The 18,884-nt window shown below is 38.8% G+C and overlaps 1 protein-coding gene across 14 annotated transcripts in view; it reads right to left on the reverse strand.

Annotated features, from left to right (window-relative positions):
- ULK4 (unc-51 like kinase 4) overlaps window positions 1–18,884 on the reverse strand; it is a 651,508-nt gene that overhangs the window by 505,758 nt on the left and 126,866 nt on the right. The window lies entirely within an intron of this gene.

Here is an 18,884-nt window from a genome sequence, read left to right on the forward strand (position 1 = left end):
TTTTAAAAATTTTTTTAAAAAAGAGTCTACTACAAAATCTGCTGATTTCCTTAGAATAAAATCATGCAGGTGGGGAATATTATGCACACCCACAACTTTGTATTAGAATGAATTCTGTGTTACAATACGCATTCAGGATTATGTAGTGGTGTCCCTAACAGCTTTGAACCCCTTAGGATATAAGAGGCATAGTATTTCAGGTAGTTCAGGTAGTTTCTTCCACGTGCTGTCCTGGAGGCAGGCTCATAGGCCACTGGGGTCATCACTACCAACCCTGTTGACAGCCAGCTGTGCTTCACGTTTAAAACAATGTGCCCCTTTACTGCATATTGCTAAGGAATAGAAAAAAGCAAAGCCAAACCAGCCTTTTTTCCGGGCAGTAGCCTGCACCCTGAAGGTGCGATCAGAGTTCTGTAACACTGACTATTCTCAGATGCATAAAGATGGTGAAGTTGCTAACCCACTGTGGAGATAACATGAAATCTGAATTATTTTCCCAGCTGTGATGACTGTTTTGTACTTATTGAAGTCCCTGACCCAGGCAGCCCTAAATGGCCAAAGAAAATTATTTAAGAGACTGCCTTGGAAGAGCTATGAATCCAACTGCTCCTTAAACTGTTTACATACCTAATAGTGACCTTATTAGCACCACATTCTATCCAAGTGAACTCATCAAGTTTTCAGAGGACATAACTGTTTGCTTTCCTAATTTAATGTAATTGCATCTGCCATATTCAAGATGTTCCAAAAGTCTTAGTGCAGTTGGGTGGTACCTGCCTCTTAAACTACTAAATCTATTGCAACTACTAAAGCTTTAAACTGCACTAAGACTTTTGGGATACCTCGTATATAAAAATACATATGTATTCACCCATTCTGATACCAGTAAAATGCAGATCAAATAATGTATTTAACAAATAGACTTCTATTGAATAAATAAGTAATAATCAAAGCATTTTTTGGCCTGGAACATTTAGATGAAATAAGTCATTTCTAATGCCAGATAACCAATCACTTCAATGTCTTACCTAAAAAAGGGGGGGGGGGAGCATTTATAGTCACAGAGCTCTATAAACTCAATGAGGCTGTCACGCTAATTCAATTTACTGCCATCTGAGATCAGCTATCTTAGCCCCTCTGGGATCTAAGTAGATAAACACCAAGACCTGCACCATTTTCTGGTTAATTAACTCTATCGAAGGAGAGACTGAGCTAAACTATATTTAGCCCTTTCAGGGAAGGTACCATATTGTCATGTTATGGGAACCAAGGCCATGATAGCTGGGCAGGTGGCAAGAATGGATCTAAAAGATGTGAGGAAGGCGTTTTCAAACAAAGACTAAGTTCAAATCTCTTCGCACCATGAACTCTGTACAAGATGAGTTATATCCACAAAAGAATTCTATAGTATTTGAAATAAAAGTATCAAATAACAAAAAAAAAAATCTCCTGCATTCAGTTAGTTTTTTTTTTTTTAGAGATTTAAATGAGACAAGAGGAAGTATTAACTTGGAAGAAGTCTGACTATACCTTCAATGAGTATAGAAGCTTCCTACAGAAAAGTAACATGCTTTAAAGAGATTATGTATCTCCAACACATGGCAGAGTCATGCCTTGAAAATCAGATTTACTGCAATTATATTGAAACCTGTCTAGAACAGGAATAAATTTAGAAATATAAAAAGTGAACATTTTAAACTATGGGAATCAGTGCTTTCATAGTGCATACAGACCAAAAATGAAAACTTCCATTTAAAATTTTAGGTGGCCTCATTTTGCATATCGGTTATTATTGGATTTTTAAGTTTTACTCTGAAGAGCCAGGGTGTATCAAAACTATATACCTGCTAAAATGGAAATTATATCTTTGAAAACAAAATCAGAGGACCAGGGTTATAAGGAAGGAAAAGAGAGAAAGAGATACATAAAAGTGATTCGAATGAGAAGAAAAACTAGATAAATGACAAAATTGATGAACTCTAAGATCTACATGACAAATTGGGCAGTTTCCCCAGATTTTCACTTATCTGAGTTCATCTGGAGATGCATCTGCCTGCAGAGGACACTTCCTACCTGTAAAATTCTGCCCCAGCTTTCCCTCTCTAGGGTATACCTCTCGAGGGCTATCAGGAGAGTTTCCTCAAGATAAAAATCCTTAGTATATTCTAATATGTATTTTGATTCATCAGATCACATTGAGAAAGCAAAGCTAGTAGGTCAGACTGGCTGTGGTCCAGGGAGGGTCCATACAGGAGCATGGGACTTTCAGTTCAGAATACTAAGAATCACCTTTGAACTCTTACAAGTTCATTAGTATGCAAAATCATAAAGAAATATTCAAATCTTGGCTTTCATTTGTTTTTCCCTCATAGGGACAGAAGGAAAATCAAAAAACCAGAAAAGACCAGAAGCAGAAGCAACATTTTTGTTCTTGCCCTCTTTAAGACGTCCAAGGTTACCAGCCAATTTCTGCTCCTTAATTCCATCCCAACCCTACGCTTCCACTGGGAAAGAGCAGTCTAGGAAGAGTATAGCTGCAGAAAAATACCCTGGTACCCCCACAACCCACAAAAATGTAGCCTGACCCATGAGCAAATTATTATTGTTGTTCTTATTGGTAAGATTATACTTACCATAAAAATAAATAGGAAAGGAAAAAAATACGACAACTGTTCATGATGTGATATTACATTTAATTGACTAAGAAAGTCTGATTCTCTGTTCTCACATGCAGATAGCAGGACTCCAGAACATCTAATAGAGAGCACCACTACCTCTCAAAATAGGTTGCATACCCAGTGCAATTTTAAGTCTCAAAATTCAAGCACTCTTGCGACAGTTTGTTAAAAGACATTGGTTCCCAGGGAAAAAGAAAGAAAGATGTTCTCATGAAAAATGGAAATGGAGATTGAAAAAGGCTAGCTAATTTATCAAAACCCTAACCTAGGCTACAGTTTGAAGACAAGCATCAGAAACAGCAGTTTATTTTTTGTAACCTCGCATTTCATAATTCACCCTATGCCAGGTGTCAGTTCAGCATCTGATAATTATACAGCCTATTATGCAGGCTATAAAAGAGATGTGGCTGATTAGATACAGTGGCATACATTAATCTGCTCATCTAAACATGTGGTAATTCTCAAAGGGCTCTTTTCAGAAGAAAATGTATGCGGCCTTCTGGGGCACTCAGGCCTCATAATTGTGGTTCTGTAGAGGGCTAAGACAGCCAGGTAAAAAGACTTGGGAAAAAAAATCAAACTTGTTTTGTGTTGTACTATTCAGGGTAGAGAAAGCATTAGAGTTCACTACAAAATGCTCCTCAGAGCCTGTGTGGTAACCCCCAGTGCAGAAGAAGATCTCACAGAAGGGTGGGATCAGGGTTTGGGTTTTTGTTTTGTTTTAAAAGAACTTGAAGAATCCCGGGATTTTCTGTTTGGTCTCGGGGTAGAAACAGGAGCAATGAGGTGAAGGTGTAAAGCCAGATTTAGGCTCAACGTAAGGAAAACATTCCTAACAATCAACCCCCTCCCCAAAGTGTAATGAATGGGCCGCCCCTTCACTAGACACCTCCAAGCACAGGCAGGATGACCATTTGTCAGAGATGTCATGGAAAGGATTCCCGTTCAAGTACAGACTGAACTAAATGCTCTTTTTAGGTTCCTTCAGACTCTGAGATTCTGTGACCCTAAAAATGACCGTATCCAACCCCAATCCATCCATTATTCTACAGAAGATGAAAGGAAGGCTCAGAGAAAAAATGAGTGACCAGGATGCCACAGACAGATAGTGGCCAAACTGAAGTAGAATGCAGGCCTACAAATACAAGATCCTTGAGAATAAGAACTGCATCTTACATAAACTGTACTTCTCCTCGGCCCATCTTATAGCATCCTGCACATAACAGGTCCTTAATAGCTGTTTGTTTCTTGATTGTCTCTTAATTCCCTGAGAGGTAATGAAATGACATCTGAAAAGCCTAATGATAAGAAAATTATTTAAAAACATTTTTTAACTACTGTGACTCCTACTATGGCAGAAGCTATGTTGCATAACACATAGAGGGCAGGCATCAGAGTCAAGAAGGCCTAGGCTTCCAAGATCTGGGTTCACATCTCTGACAGATATTATCTAGGTGACTCTGGTCCGTGCCCCAGACAACTTCCTAAGACTATCAGCTGCAGAGCAGGTAATGATCTAGCTTGGTTGGTGGAGCTGGAGTTCCTTTGCCCACCAGCTATGCTTCCAACCGTATGGACTTCGCCTACAAGACTCACCTGCCTTCTCCCCCTGGAACTTCCCTCAATGCTTGAGGCCTTTTCACTTTGCAATTTACCTCTGCCATGTTGGTCTCCCACTCCCATTGCTGAGTTCCTTTCAAGGCCTCCATTTTGGGAACTGACTCAGTCATGCTTCATTTCCCTCATAGCTATGCTTCGAAATCTAAGGACTTTCCTACCATGCCCCACTCCCTTTCTCAGAGATATCCCTCATCCCCTCCCTGCTTTCTAGCTCCTTTTTATGTGGTTTTTCCCCATTAGAATGTAAGCACCTGGAGGGCAGGCACAGTCTTTCTTTTTGCTTAGATTTGATAACCTCATGGCTGAGCTCAGTGCCTGGTACCAGTAAGTACTTAAGAAATGCTTGTTACCTACCCTCTTTTTATGTCTGGAAAACAGCATTAAAATACCTGGCACAAGTACCTTCATCAAAGTTAATAAGATTTTGTGTATAAGGTCCCCTAAATTGCTAGAGAATTAATGCTATTCATATATGCTAATGAAACAAAAAGCCTAGGGAAAAGTCTTTTGAAATCTTCAAGATTATTTAATTCAATTCAAAAAACACTAAGCTCTACTACACACGAGATACTGTGGTAGGAAGAAACAAAGGCAAAGGCTCTGCCCTAGAAAAGCTTGCGTTGGGGGATGGAGGTGGGGAAGGCAACATGTATGGATAATGGGATTTTTTTTTAAATACAAGGTAAAGAGGGAAGAGGGAGGCCTTAGCACCTAGGAGGATCAGGAAAGCCTTCCTATAGAAATTTAGGTGAATCTTGAGAGAAACTAGGCATACTAAATAAGTGGAAGTAAGGAGGGAGGGCATTCCACGGACAACCAGACCAGATGGGAAAGATTGCAGCATGCGTGAGTAAGAGCAAGGAAGCCACCTGAGTAGTAGCCCAGGAGCATGAACAAGAGTCACATGAAATAGGCTGCAAAGGTACATTGTGACCAGCTCGTAAGTGGTTCAAATGCCAAACAGAGGGGTTTATATTTAATCCAAATGGTGACAAGGAGTCAAAGGAGTTGATGAAATAGCGGACTAACACACTCAATGTAGCAAAATCATTTTAGCAGCTGTGTGGAGGATGGATTAGACCAGGGATGGGGAACCTGAGGCCTTGAAGCCACATGTGGCCCTCTAGGTCCTCAAGTGGCAGCCCTTTTTACTGAATCCAAACTTCACAGAATAAATCTCCTGAATAAAAGGATTTGTTCTGTAAAAGTTGGACTCACACCTGTAAGGGACAAGGTATCATGCTCCCACAATTTAAGATAACCTCTGACATTTTTCAACATCAGCAAGTTGCATTGTTCTAGCAAGCTTGCAAAATCTTGCAACAACAGGAAAACAGGGGAAGGGGCAGCCAATGAGAAAGACCCTAGTCTCTGAAAATACAACCGACCCTAAGCAGGACAAAGGGCCCTGGCCTCTTGAACTGCGCATGCTTAACTAGCTGATATCTTATTAACTGACACACCCGCCTCATTACCACGTCACAGGTTGTATGACAAGGTATGAGGAGGGAGGGGTGATATGTCAAGAGGTGGCCGGGTAAGGAAGTAACAGAAAGGAACAGACCAATCCGGGCCTGGAAGGGAGGAGTCGCATCAATCTAACAGTATAGAGCTGTCTCTCGCTTCTGTATTGGGCGCAATCTCTTCCAAAAGGTTTTCGGGTTCTCCCAAGAACCGCAAAATAAATGATTCTTCACTCACTCCGAGCTCAGTTTCGTTTTTAACTAGAAGGCTCGATTTCTCTAAGGCCTTATTTCTGACACACCCAAAGACCTAGAAGGCCACAGCCGGCCAAAGGTTCCCCACCCCAGATTCGATTTTCTTGCGAGGCGAAAACACAGTCCCTGCCTTCAAGGCGCTCGCGCTCCAACACTGTACAGTCCGAGATAGATACCCCGGGGACGAACGGTACTCTCAGAGAGGAGGCACTAGCAGCGGGAAGCCTCTTGCTGTTGCTAGCCCTTCAAGGGGCCCGTGACACGCAGGGGAATGGGATTTGAGTGAGGGGGGCTGGGCAAAGTAAAGAGGGAAGGCGCTGGCAGTGCGATGAGTCTTTCTTCCGTGCTCACACTGATTGGTTTTTTAAATCTATCAAAGATTCAACTACATTATTTAAAGGAATGCACCATATAAATAAAAATATTAGGATACAGACTGCCAGAATACACCAACCAAACCACCTACTGTGGGAGACACAATTCCATTGGTGTGGTTGAGAGATTATCCAAGTATCTGGGAGGAGGCACCCGACGACTAGAAAGGAGCTTCCGTGTCTGAAGGATAACAGGGACACGGCAAGTAAAGCCGGAGGGATTAGAATTCAGCTCTTCCAGACTCCAAATCCAGTGAGTGCTTCACCTGCCATGCTAAACTGCCTCTGACATTCATTGTAACTCTCTTGTTTTATAGATGAGGAGATTTAAAATTTTTTAATTAAATGAAATTAAATAATTTTTTTTAAAAGTCCTGAGATTTTTCTCAAAACTCTGGTATCATCCCTTCTTTCAAGAACCTGGAGAATTGATCCTTCAACAGCCCTGAAATGATGTCATCTAACAATAAATGGGCTTGTCTTTCTATAGGCTAATTCTACCCCACTGCTCTTCCAGATTTGTTCCAGGACTCACACTGGCACTTACAGAGAGAAGAGGTTGTTAGAGTAATCCTTATGGAGCTTTCCTATTTTTTTGTTTCTTGTCTTCCTCTCACTTTCATCTTTAGAAATCCTGGAGATGACCCTTTTCACTGATGACACAATGGTTTACTTAGAAATCTCAGAAAAGTGACAAAAAAAAACCTGTCGATTGATAACTTCAGTGACGTAGCATGATACAAAACAAACCTACAAAATCAACAGCATCTCTATATAGCGAAAATAAATTCCAGGAAGAAATAATGAAAGGTGAAGTGTTATTGAAAATTACTAGAAAATGCATAAAATAGATATTGAAGTGCACGTAAGACCTATTTGCTACAAAATGTTACAAAATGGTTTATAAAGAGATGATAATAATAATAATTGGTGATAGCTAACATTTATATAGTGCCTACTATGTGCCAATCATTATGGTATTTTACAAGTATTATTTCATTTGATCTTCACAACCCTGAGGTAGGTGCTTTAATTATCCTCATTTTACAGATGAGGAAACTGAGGCAAGCAGAGGGTAAATGATTTGCCCAGGGTCACACTGCTAGTAAGTGTGTGAGTCCAGATTAGAACCCAGGTCTTCCAGACTTTAGGCCCAGCTGTCTATCAACTGTAGCACTTCACTGCCCACTTAGATAAATGAATGACTTAAAGAGCTGGAAGAATATTCAATACTTATGCCTGGGCTGTGCCAATAAAATATAAATGATACTATACAAATTAATTTAGATTTAGTGCTATGTCAATCAAATTACAAAGCAAATACTTTACAGAACTAGGTAAAATAATAACAAAAATTAATTTGAAGGTACAAAAGATCTAGAATTGAAAATCACTGACAAAATGCAGGAATTAAAGGTGACTCACATTTTCAGAACCCAACTTACAAAAAACTCAGTAATGATCACACACAATGATCACGTGGCATTGGAACTATCAGTGATACAGAAACCAAAGGTCTCAATTCGGGTCTCAAGTCTGCTTGGTTCTCTCACCTAGCTCTCGGCCAACCTGCTTGTGTCTCTGCTGCTTCTTCCTGTTTTACAAGACATGACTGCTCTTACTTTTCTTTCCATCCTTTTCCAGAAGATTTCACATGTGAGATTATTTTCTACACTTTAGTTGATTGCCCATTGGCTACCACCTCTCTCTACTAGACAGAGAAAGTGAGTGTTTGCAAAAAATTTTCTAGACCATTTTAGCACCTTTGTTGTACAAGACAAATGACTGCATTGCATTCCTTAGAAAACAGCACTAGTCTGTGTTGATGTCTGTTCTTTTACCTATTTCTCATTTTTCAAACGTCAACAGTTTGTTTGAATAGAATAAGTTGGAATTGCCTCAACTATGAGCCACACCTTGTCATTTCTATTTTTTCCTCTAGTTAAGGATGGATTTTGATCTTTGCCCTAACAAGTGGACAGCTAACAGATGGCTCTGGAAAGTAATTTGAAATCGTGCTAAGAAAGTGACTAAAATATAAGTACCATTTCCCCCAGAGATCAGATAGGCATCTACACCAAAGAACTGCCTGATAAAAACAAAGGTCCCATATACACCAAAATACAAGGTATTCCAGAGAAGTGGAAACAAACTAAATCACCACCAACCAGGGAATGGCAAAGCAAACTTAATTATGCGGATGAGGTGGAATTTTACCGTACTATAAGAAATGAATATGATAAAGACAAAATTGTGTGAAACTGCTGCAAATTGAGAAAGTAGAAGAGGGAAAACAATATATATAATCTGAATATTGTAAAATATACTCTAATTTGAAAGAACAAAAATAAAAAAAATAATTAAACCTGAAGCGTTTTATGTTTATCATGCCAGGCCCCAAAGAAGACAAATGAGAATGTACCTCCCTCCTTTCTCTGCATATGTGGTTATAAAACACCAAGTATAATGTCAACTTTGGCTGACTATTAGTTATGTTTACTTAACTGTTTTCCTACTGTCTTTTATTCTTTGTTATAAGAGATGGAACTCATATTAATTGTTTGACCTTGGTCAAGTTACTTAACTTCTCTTAGTATCAGTTTACTCATAAAAAAAATGAATCAGTAATAGCACCTACCTCACAGGGTTGTCATAAAAACAAAATTATATAATCAATGTAAAATACTTTGAAAATCACACAGCAATATATAAATGATAGCTACTATTAACTATTATTAAGTCAAGACCAGTTTAACTAGGCTGGTCTTCAAACACAGATACAGTCTACTGCTTCCATATTCAAACTATTCAAAATCTTAATGCAATGCAAAGGCTTAATTAGCTAAGTCCATTTTTTCTTGCTCATATTCCAACTAGGGCAAGCAAAGTTTCCCAATCTGCATTAACAAAAATATTTTGAAGAATTTTATAGGAGGCAGAGCCAAGATGGCACAATAAAGGCAGGGACTCACCTGAGCTTTAACTTTAAATTACGATTCTAAACAAATTATAGATAGCAGAACCCACAAAAAGATGGAATGAAACAATTTTCCAGCCCAAGACAACTTAAAAGATCAGCAGGAAGGATCTGTTGCACCAAGGTAAGAGAGGAATGCAGTCCAGCAAACCAGGAGCAGGCCTCAGGGCAACTGAATCAGTGGCCGCAGTGGTGATTTCCAGAGCTCTCAGCCTATGGGCCATGGGATCAGACAACGGGTCAAAAGGAGATTTATAGGGGTCCCTTTGCTGGCACCAGAGGCAGGCCCCTGTTGCATTGCCTACACTTAGATTTGGGCCACAGTCCTGGTCTTAAGTCCCAGGATGAGCAGGAGTACTAAGCACAGCAGAGCTTGCAGCTACAGGGAAACAGGGATCCTGGTCACGGTTCCAGGGTTAAAAAAAGTATTTATGGTCATTCACAGACCAATGCACAGTACAGAAAAGCAGTAAACACACCCCTCCCTATATCACACCCCCTTGCAAGAGCCAAAAACTTACAGGTCCCCAGAATTACCTCTGAAAAGACCTGCCCAAAAAAACTAAAGCATGGGATGATGTCCTCTCCACTTGGGAAGCAGAGATCCACTTTAGCAAAGAGTTAGAAGTCAAGAAACAGGCTAGAAGATGAGCAAACAACAGAAAAAAAGTCTGACCATGGTAAATTACTACGGTGACACAGAAGATCAAGACACTCTCAAAAGAAGACAACAAAGTCAAAATTTCCGCATCCAAAGCCTCAAAGAAAAACATGAATTGTTATTAGGCCATGGAAGAGCTCAAAAAGGATTTTATAAATCAAGTAAGAGAGGTAGAAAAAGATTGGGAAGAGAAATGCAAGTGACACAAGACAATCATGAAAAAAAAAGAGTCAACAGCTTGGTAAAGGAAGCATGAAAAAAAAATACCAAAGAAAATAACACCTTAAAAAACAGAATAGGTCAAATGGTAAAAGAGGCATAAAAATCCAATGAAGAAAAGAATGCCTTGAAAGGCTGAAATGGTCAAATGGAAAAAGATATACAAAAATTCACTAAAGAGAGTAACTCCTTAAAAAGTGGAATTGGCCAAATGGAAAAGGAGATACAAAAGCTCACAGAAGAAAATAGTTCCTTAAAAGATAGAATTGGGCAAGTAGAAGCTAATGACTTTATGAGACATTAAGAAACAATCAGACAAAACCAGAAGTATATAAAAAAAGAAGAAGAAGAAAATGTGAAATATCTCATTGGAAAATGTGGAAATATCTCAACTGACCTGGAAAATAGATCCAGAAGAGATAATTTAAAAATTACTGGACTACCTGAAAGTCATGATCAAAAAAAGAGCCTACACATCATCTTTCAAGAGATTATCAAGAAAAATTGCCCTGATATTCTAGAACCAGAAGGGTAAATAGTAATTGAAAGAATCCACTGATCACCACCTGAAAGAGAACCCAAAAAAAAAAACCTCCCGGGAATATTATAGCCAAATTCCAGACTTCCCAGAACAAGGAGAAAATACTGCAAGCAGCCAAAAAGAAACAATTCAATTAACATGGAGACACAGTCTACCACAAGATTTAGCAGCTGCTACATTACAAGACTGGGGGGCTTGGAAGATGATATTCCGGAGGGCAAAGGAGCTAGAACTACAGTCAAGAATCACCTACCCAGCAAAACAGAGCATAATCCTTCAGGGGAACATGGAAATTAAATGAAATAGAGGACTTTCAAGCACTCCTGACGACAAGACCAGAGCCGAACAGAAAAATCTGACTTTGAAACACAAGATGCAAAAGAAGCATAAAAAGGTAATCAGAAAAGAGAAATCATAAGGGATAAGGTTAAATTGTTTCCATTCCTACCTGGGAAAATTATATTTAAAACTCTTAAAAACTTTCTCATTACTAGGGAAGTTAGATACATAGACAAAAAGCAGAGGGTGTGAATTGAATGCAATGGTATGATTATCTAAAAAAACAAAATTAAGAGAGGAGAAAGAAGAATGCACTGGGAGAACGGGAAAGGGAGAGATAGAATGGGATAAATTATCTCACATAAAAAAAAATTTTACAGTGGAGGGGGAAATGAGGGAAGCAGGAAAGGAAGCACATGACCCTTAATCTCATCGGAATTGGCTCAATGAGAGAATAACAAACACAGTCAGTTAGGTGTAGAAATCTATCTTACCATACAGGAAAGTAGGAAGGGAAAGGGATAAGAGAAGGGGGGAAGCTGATAGTAGGGCAGTTTGGGGGAGGTACAAGTCAGAAGCAAAATACTTTTGAGAATGGACAGAGTGAAAGAAGAGAGAGGGTAGCATAAACATGGGGGAAATAGGGTAGAGGGAAACACAGGTGGTAATCATTATTATAAAAAATTACAATGAGTTTCTCTGATAAAGACTTCATTTCTCAAACATATAGAAAACTGAGTCAAATTTATAGAAATAAGTGGTCAAAGGATATGAACAGGCAGTTTTCATACAAGGTAATCCAAGCTATCTATAGTCATATGGTAAAAAATACTCTAAATCACTACTGATGAAAGAAATGCAAATTAAAACAACTCTGAGCTACTACCTCAGACTGGCTAATATGAGAGAAAAGGAAAAATGACAAATGTTGGAGGGGATGTGGGAAAATTAAAACACGAATGTACTATTGGTGAAGTTATATACTGATTCAACCATTCTGGTGAGCAATCTGGAACTATGCCCAAAGGGCTATAAAACCAAGCGTACCCTTTGACCAAGCAATACTACTATTAGGCCTGTATCCCAAAGAGATAAAAAACAAAAAGAGGAAAAGAATTGTACAAAAATATTTATAGTAGCTCTTTTAGTGGTGGCAAAGAATTTGAAATTGAGGGGATGCCTATCAATTGAGGAATGGCTGAACAAGTTATATAATGATGATGGAATACTATTGTGCTTTAGGAAATGATGAACAGGATGCTCTTGGAAAAACATGTAAAGACATGAACTGATGCAAAGTGAAATGAGCAGAACCAGGAGAACACTGTATACAGTAACAGCAATATTGTATGATGATCTATTAGGAATAACTTATCTATTCTCAGCAATACAATGATCCAACACAATTCTGTAGGACTTACAATGAAAGGTGATATCCCTCTCTAGAGAAAGAACTGGTACAGCCTGAATGCAGATCAAAGATACCTTTTCTTTATTTTCCTTGAGTTTTTTTGTCTGCATTTTCTTTCACAGAATGACGTACATGGAAACATGTTTTGCATGACTACATACGTATAACCTATGTCAAATTACTTGCCTTCTCAATGAGGGGGGAGGAGAGGGAGAGAATTTGGAACTCAAAATTTGGGGAAAAAAGAATGTTAAAATTGTTTTTACATGCAATTGGGAAAAAATAAAATTAAATAAGATAATTACTACTTTATAATACATAAAAAATATTATTATCCAAATGTTTTAAGATTTAGGAAACTATTCCATATAGGCTCAATTAACCTTTAAATTTAATGTCATCACAAGGAGCCCTCTAAAGAGGCTGAGATGTTTGTGGATTTTCCCTAAATAGTCTTGGAATGTTCTAGAAAACTGAAATAAACAATGGCTCTAAATAAGGGCAGATAGATTCAATGTAAAAGGCAAACCAGGAAGACTCATCTTAGTCTACATTACAGGGAGGTGGGCTCCAAAAGGACAAAGACACATTACAGGAGTTAGACAGATTTCAGTCAGATTCAAAGAAGGTCTAAAGGGAATGGACCAAGAAGAAGTTCTTTCCAGGGTTCAGCAGCACAAGTCCATTCAGCAGCCTCCCCCTTCTCCTTGATTAAAGATAGAAGACATTTCCATAATAAGCCTTTGAGCAAACGGCTAACCTGCTCAGGTGGACAACAAAAGTGGAGAGCCTTCCAGAGTCAAACAAAACAATAACTGGAAAGAAAAAAACTGTGAGACTTGTGATTGGTAAAGCTACAACGATGTTTTTAGTAAGGTAGGAACAGAAAAAGGAACAGATATATCCCAGAATGGGAGGATGTAGAAAAACAGAAACAAGAACAAAGAATACTGATATGAGAAGACAGAGCACAAGTTTGGCAATTTTGTTGTGTTTTTATTAATTTTGTTCTCAAATTAATTTTTAAATTAAAAAATAATTTCAGCCAGAACAACAAGAAAATTCAAATGCAGTTGAGCCTTCTTCACCTTTCTCTTCTTTATTAATACACTAGAAAACAAGGGTGAGCTTCTTTCTACTGAAGTTCACCAATAATTTGTCTCCGAAAGGACCTGTGAGCCTTTGACGTATGATCCTATGAAATGCGCCCAATACTTCAGATGCTACCTGACCACCACAGAACTGTCTCCTCCCATGATCTGAATACCAGACTCCTTTAATGCAATTTAAGATCACAGCTTGCCATGTTGCACTAATTCATACTGATCTTGCATCTCATTAAAACTCCCAAATCTTTTTTTCTGATGAGCTGCTACCTCTCCCCCCCATCTTGTATTTGTGAAGTTGTTTGGTTTTTTGTTTTGCTTTTTGTTTTTTCCTAACTCAAGTGTAGGTCTTTACATTCAGCTCTGTTAAATTTAATCTCATTAAATTCAGCCCAAAGTTTTAGCCTTTGCAGAAGTTTCTGAAGCCTGCCTTGAGTATCCAATGGGCTTGCTATCCCTTCCAGCTTTGTTTCATCTAAAGATTTGATGACTGTATCATCTAAGTCTTGACACAAACATTATATTCTAGATATCTGTTTGGCTTTTAAAACCCTTCACAGAGTTGTCTCTTTCTACCTGTCCAGTTTTCTTCTGCTTTCTGCCCCTCCAAGTACTCTGCAGGCTGGTGATACTGGCTTCCTGGCTGTTCCTCCATCTCCTGACTGAGCATGTCAGCGGCTGTCTCCCATGTCTGGAATGCTCTTTTTCCTCATCTTTTGCTTCCTCACTTCCCTGGCTTCCTTCAAGTCTCAGCTTAAATGCCACCTTTGACAAGAAGCCTTTCGTGGTCTGTCTCAACGTTAGTATTTTAAACATGTTTTCTGAGTTTATTTTTAAAGAACATGAAGTAAAGGATAGTAGATATCACCCTCAGTGAGGCCCTACCTGAACAGAGCCATAAGAGAATGAGGAACATGAACGTGGTCAGGAGTCTCTCTGGGAAAAGCAGCGGCAGTCTGATACTCCAGAGGCCATCACTTCTCCCATAGCACCTTCCTGAGAGCAAATAAAAACTCACATTCTCTACACTATTCATTCTTATTTATAGAACACCACAAGAACAGATGGTGCAAAGCAAGTCACTGAAAGGCTAGGTCCCTGTCCTAAAGAGCTAATGATGTAACTTCAGATGTTGGAAAAAATAGATCAAATGCTAGAATAAGCCAAGGCGTCACTGGTAGGGTCAATGTGGAGAGGCTTCACAAAGGAAAGAGGTGTGTGGGGTTTTTTTAAAGAATTTATACTTATACATTCAACAATCAGAATATGATTGTCACTCAAAGAAATAGTACTTAGAGGAACTATGCACAGAATTTCACATAGCTAATCTCTTAGAATGGAAAAAAAAAACCAAACCCTGCAGATTGCAAATAGAGAGCACCATGCCTCAGATTAAATGTATCCTAATAATGGAGTTTAAATCTGATAAAGAGAAGTAATTACTAATTGCTAAGTTGCCTGTGTTACAGAAATTTTTAAAGTTACAATAGGATATCCTAATAATACCAGTTGGCTACAAACAAAAACCCAGATCCCTCTAAAATGAATAAAAAAGGAAGATAATGTGTACAATAAAGTATGGCACAGAGAAGAATTAATCAATCAATATTTACCAAGCACCTAGTATGTGCCAGGTAACCAAGAAATGGGAACATCTGTCCAAGTGGCATGAGTATTTACATGAGTAAATACTAACTATGACAATGGTCTGGTGCCAGGGGTGGGGAACCTGCAGCCTTGAGGCCTCATGTGGCTCTATTAGGTCCTCAAGTGCGGCCCTTTGACTGAATCTAAACTTCAGAGAACAAAGATTTGACTGAACAGTCAAAGGGCCACACTTGAGAACCTAGAGGGCCACATGTGGCCTCGAGGCGGCAGGTTTCCCACCCCTGCAGTCCTATCCCCTCCTAACATATTTCAAAGAACAAAAGAAATTTTATATATAAAGTAGTAAAGTCTGTTATCCAATATGTTGGGGGATGCTAGTTGTCAAAAAAAAAATCAAATAAACTAAGAAATGGACAATGTTATTCCTTTTGGTGTCCCTCCTAAAACCTATAACTGAAGCCTATAATACATACCAAGTCTAATTTTCCCCAACTTTGAAAAAAGCAGGAATAATTAATAATAACCGAGTAATAGCTCAGTTCATTCAACTGCTCTAATCTAGCAGGTCTCATCATTAATGCCATTAATCACATTTTAACCTTCTCATGAGGTAGTAGAAATATGGGTTTCTAGAGATACTTGGCAACATGTTAAAAAATGGCATCAGAGGGCAGCGAGGTGGCACAGTAGATAGAGCACTGGGCATGGAATCAGGAAGACTAGGCTTCATGAGTTCAAATCCAACCTTAGACACTTACTAGCTGTGTGACCCCAGGTAAGTCAATTAACCCTTTTTGCCTCAGTCTCCTCATCTATCAGATGAACTGGAGAAGGAAATAACAAACCACTCCAACGTCTCTGCCAAGAAAACCCCAGATGGGTCACAAAGAGTCAGACATGAGTGAAATGACTGAACAACAACATAAATAATATAGTTTTTCCCTCAGACACGGAACACTCACTAGCTGTGTGACCCCTGGGCAAGTCACTTAACCCCACTGCCCAGCAAAAAAAGAAAGAAAGAAAGAAAGAAAGAAAGAAAGAAAGAAAGAAAGAAAGAAAGAGAAAAAGAGAAAAAGAAAAAACAAATAAACAATATTTTCACTATGTAATAGATAAAGTTACTACTCTATAATGAAAATTAATTTGAGTTTTGGGTAAAGTTAATTTTCGCAAACTCAATCACATTTTATATGCACTAGGAAAACACATTATTTCCAGGAATCCTGAAGTAAAATTTCCTGTTTAATTGCAAAATCCTTTTGTAACATAAATAATAGGCACATACATTACCTATTTTTAAATGTGGATTTTGATAAATAAGAGTTCTTAAAAAGAAGACATGCTTATAGAAGGAGGGAGGGGTTTTTTTCTCTCCACTCAAAAAATAGAGAATGATAGAACATCAAAATCCATCTAATCTTTTTACCTGTATAAGAATCCCCTCCACAGAATCACTATTTGATTCAGTAAGTGCAAGTTCGTGCCATGGAGAGTGCTTTAAAAATTACATTAAGACTAGCGATAATTTTTTTGTTTTGTTTTTTTTAGGCAATTGGGGTTAAATGACTTGCCCAGGGTCACACAGCTAGTAAGTGTCAAGTGTTTGGTCTGAGGCCAGATTTGAACTCAGGTACTCAAGCAATAATTTTAATATGCTTTCATTTTGTGACTGCCCTTCCCAATCTCCTAATACTGCCTTCCTTCTGAAAGTATCTCCAATCTTTCTGAACACCTCATTTGTACACAGCTGTTTGCATGTTGATTGCTCTGTTAAATTGCGAGTTCTCCTGGGCAGGAACAGCATTTGCTATGCCCAGGGCTTAGCATGGTGCCTGACACTCTGCAGGCACAATGCCTGTTGACCTGACTTGATTCCTCTTTGGGAAAGGCCTCCAGTCTGTCGCTCACCTCTGAGTGGGCAGCCATCCTACTTCTGTCCTTTCTCAGATCTTCTGACAGACTAGGTCAGAGGTGCTTCAACAACCCCTTCATCTTCCCAGCTAGTCATAGTAGACCTTGTAGCCTCTCCTGGCAAACCCCTGTGGGACAACTTAACAGTTTTCTCTTTTACTTCTCAGCCTGGTTAACATCTTGCCTCCTCAGCATCCTGACGCATACATCCAACTTCCTTTTCCTTATCTTTCCAACTTCCTTCTCATTCTTCCTCTTGATTCCCCTTAAATGTTATGCTCTCACAGTCCGAGTCCTTCCCCTGACATCCCTCTCCTCCAGTCCTCTTTGGCAAATTCCATTTCCTTTTAATACCACTCTCTCCAGCTCTTTCATTTTTTCCCCTCCCCAAATTTCAATCTATGGCTTTCTTCACAATCCTAAAACACTCCAAATCTATTTCTCCTTCAAACCAAGCCATTCCTGGGTCTTAATCATTGCTGGATGGTTTGCTTAATTTTATTTAAGTGCTAATAATAACTTAAAGAGTAATATAAATGAGGTCAGCCTGGGGACCTTCCCAGTCATTAGGAAGAGGGCTAGCTCCCTGGAAAGATCACTGAATTGGAAGTCAGAGGAAGTGGGTTTGAATACACTGACACTAATTTACTACCTATGTGACTTTGGATAAGTCATCTCCTCAAGGGACCAGGGAAGATAACCTCTAAGGTCCCTTCTAGCTCTAAAGCCTATAACCTATGACTAGCTGCAGTATAAAAGAAGCTGTTTCACAATTAGTTACATACAGTTACAATCAGCTTATACAATCAGTTTTCACACAAAATAAAATAAATATAGCTTCTATAAACTAGAATATATGGATAGCGACACCGAGCTATTATGCTCTTTTTCCTATTTCCTCCAGAAAATACTGTAGAGAAAGGACAGCAGCTCCAGCATAAGTCATTCGTAGACAGTCTCTGGCTAACATGGAAGTTAATTTTGAAACAGCTTTTGGGGTATGTGTGCCTTAGCTAATAGCAGGGAATTCCACATACAATCTGAATTTCCCATTGCTTTTTAAAGTGTTATTTACCACACTCACTCACATCTCAAGATGACATCTTACTACTGTTCATTACAACTGATAGAAAACAGCCCAAGCCGCACATAAACTATATGTATGTACATGATCACTGTGGGGAAAAGAAGAGGAAAATGGTTTGGGGAGGGGGGAGCCTATGAACCTGGAAAATTATTCTATTAACTAGCACAGCAAGAAGTAATGAACTCAAAAGGAAGATGTTTATCTTGATATTTTTCTTTCATTCAGTAAGGAATGTTTTTCGCCTTTGGCACTGCCTTGGGTGAAATAATGTCTAGTGGTCTCAAGCACACAGCGAATGCCAGCCTCTTAGCTTGTTCTGCTCATGGCCTTCTTATTGTTCTGAGAGGGAACCACAGGTTTGTGTCGGTTGGTTGAGCTATTTTCAACCTGCCAACAATGTGGTAAGAAAAGGGGAAGGAAAGTAAATGGAAAAACCAAATTGCATAATAAACAAACTTAATGTTAAAAGTGATGGATTCCCTTGAACAGAAATGTTTCGCGTTTACCCCTTCGGGACCTCCAAAGGGTCTCCACAGCCTGACAAGATAATCATGAGAGGTTAGAAGCTATTAGTTAGTACCTTCGTCAAAGTTGTGCACAAAGTAAACATAAGTTATTGAACAAGCTGTCTCAAAAATCTTCAGAAGAAATTGATAAGGATAGGATATTAAAAGCTGATTAATCAAGCTAG

This window comes from Phascolarctos cinereus, unplaced genomic scaffold (assembly GCF_003287225.1).
Source record: "Phascolarctos cinereus isolate Bilbo 61053 unplaced genomic scaffold, phaCin_HiC Scaffold_1;HRSCAF=81, whole genome shotgun sequence".
Taxonomy (NCBI): domain Eukaryota; kingdom Metazoa; phylum Chordata; class Mammalia; order Diprotodontia; family Phascolarctidae; genus Phascolarctos; species Phascolarctos cinereus.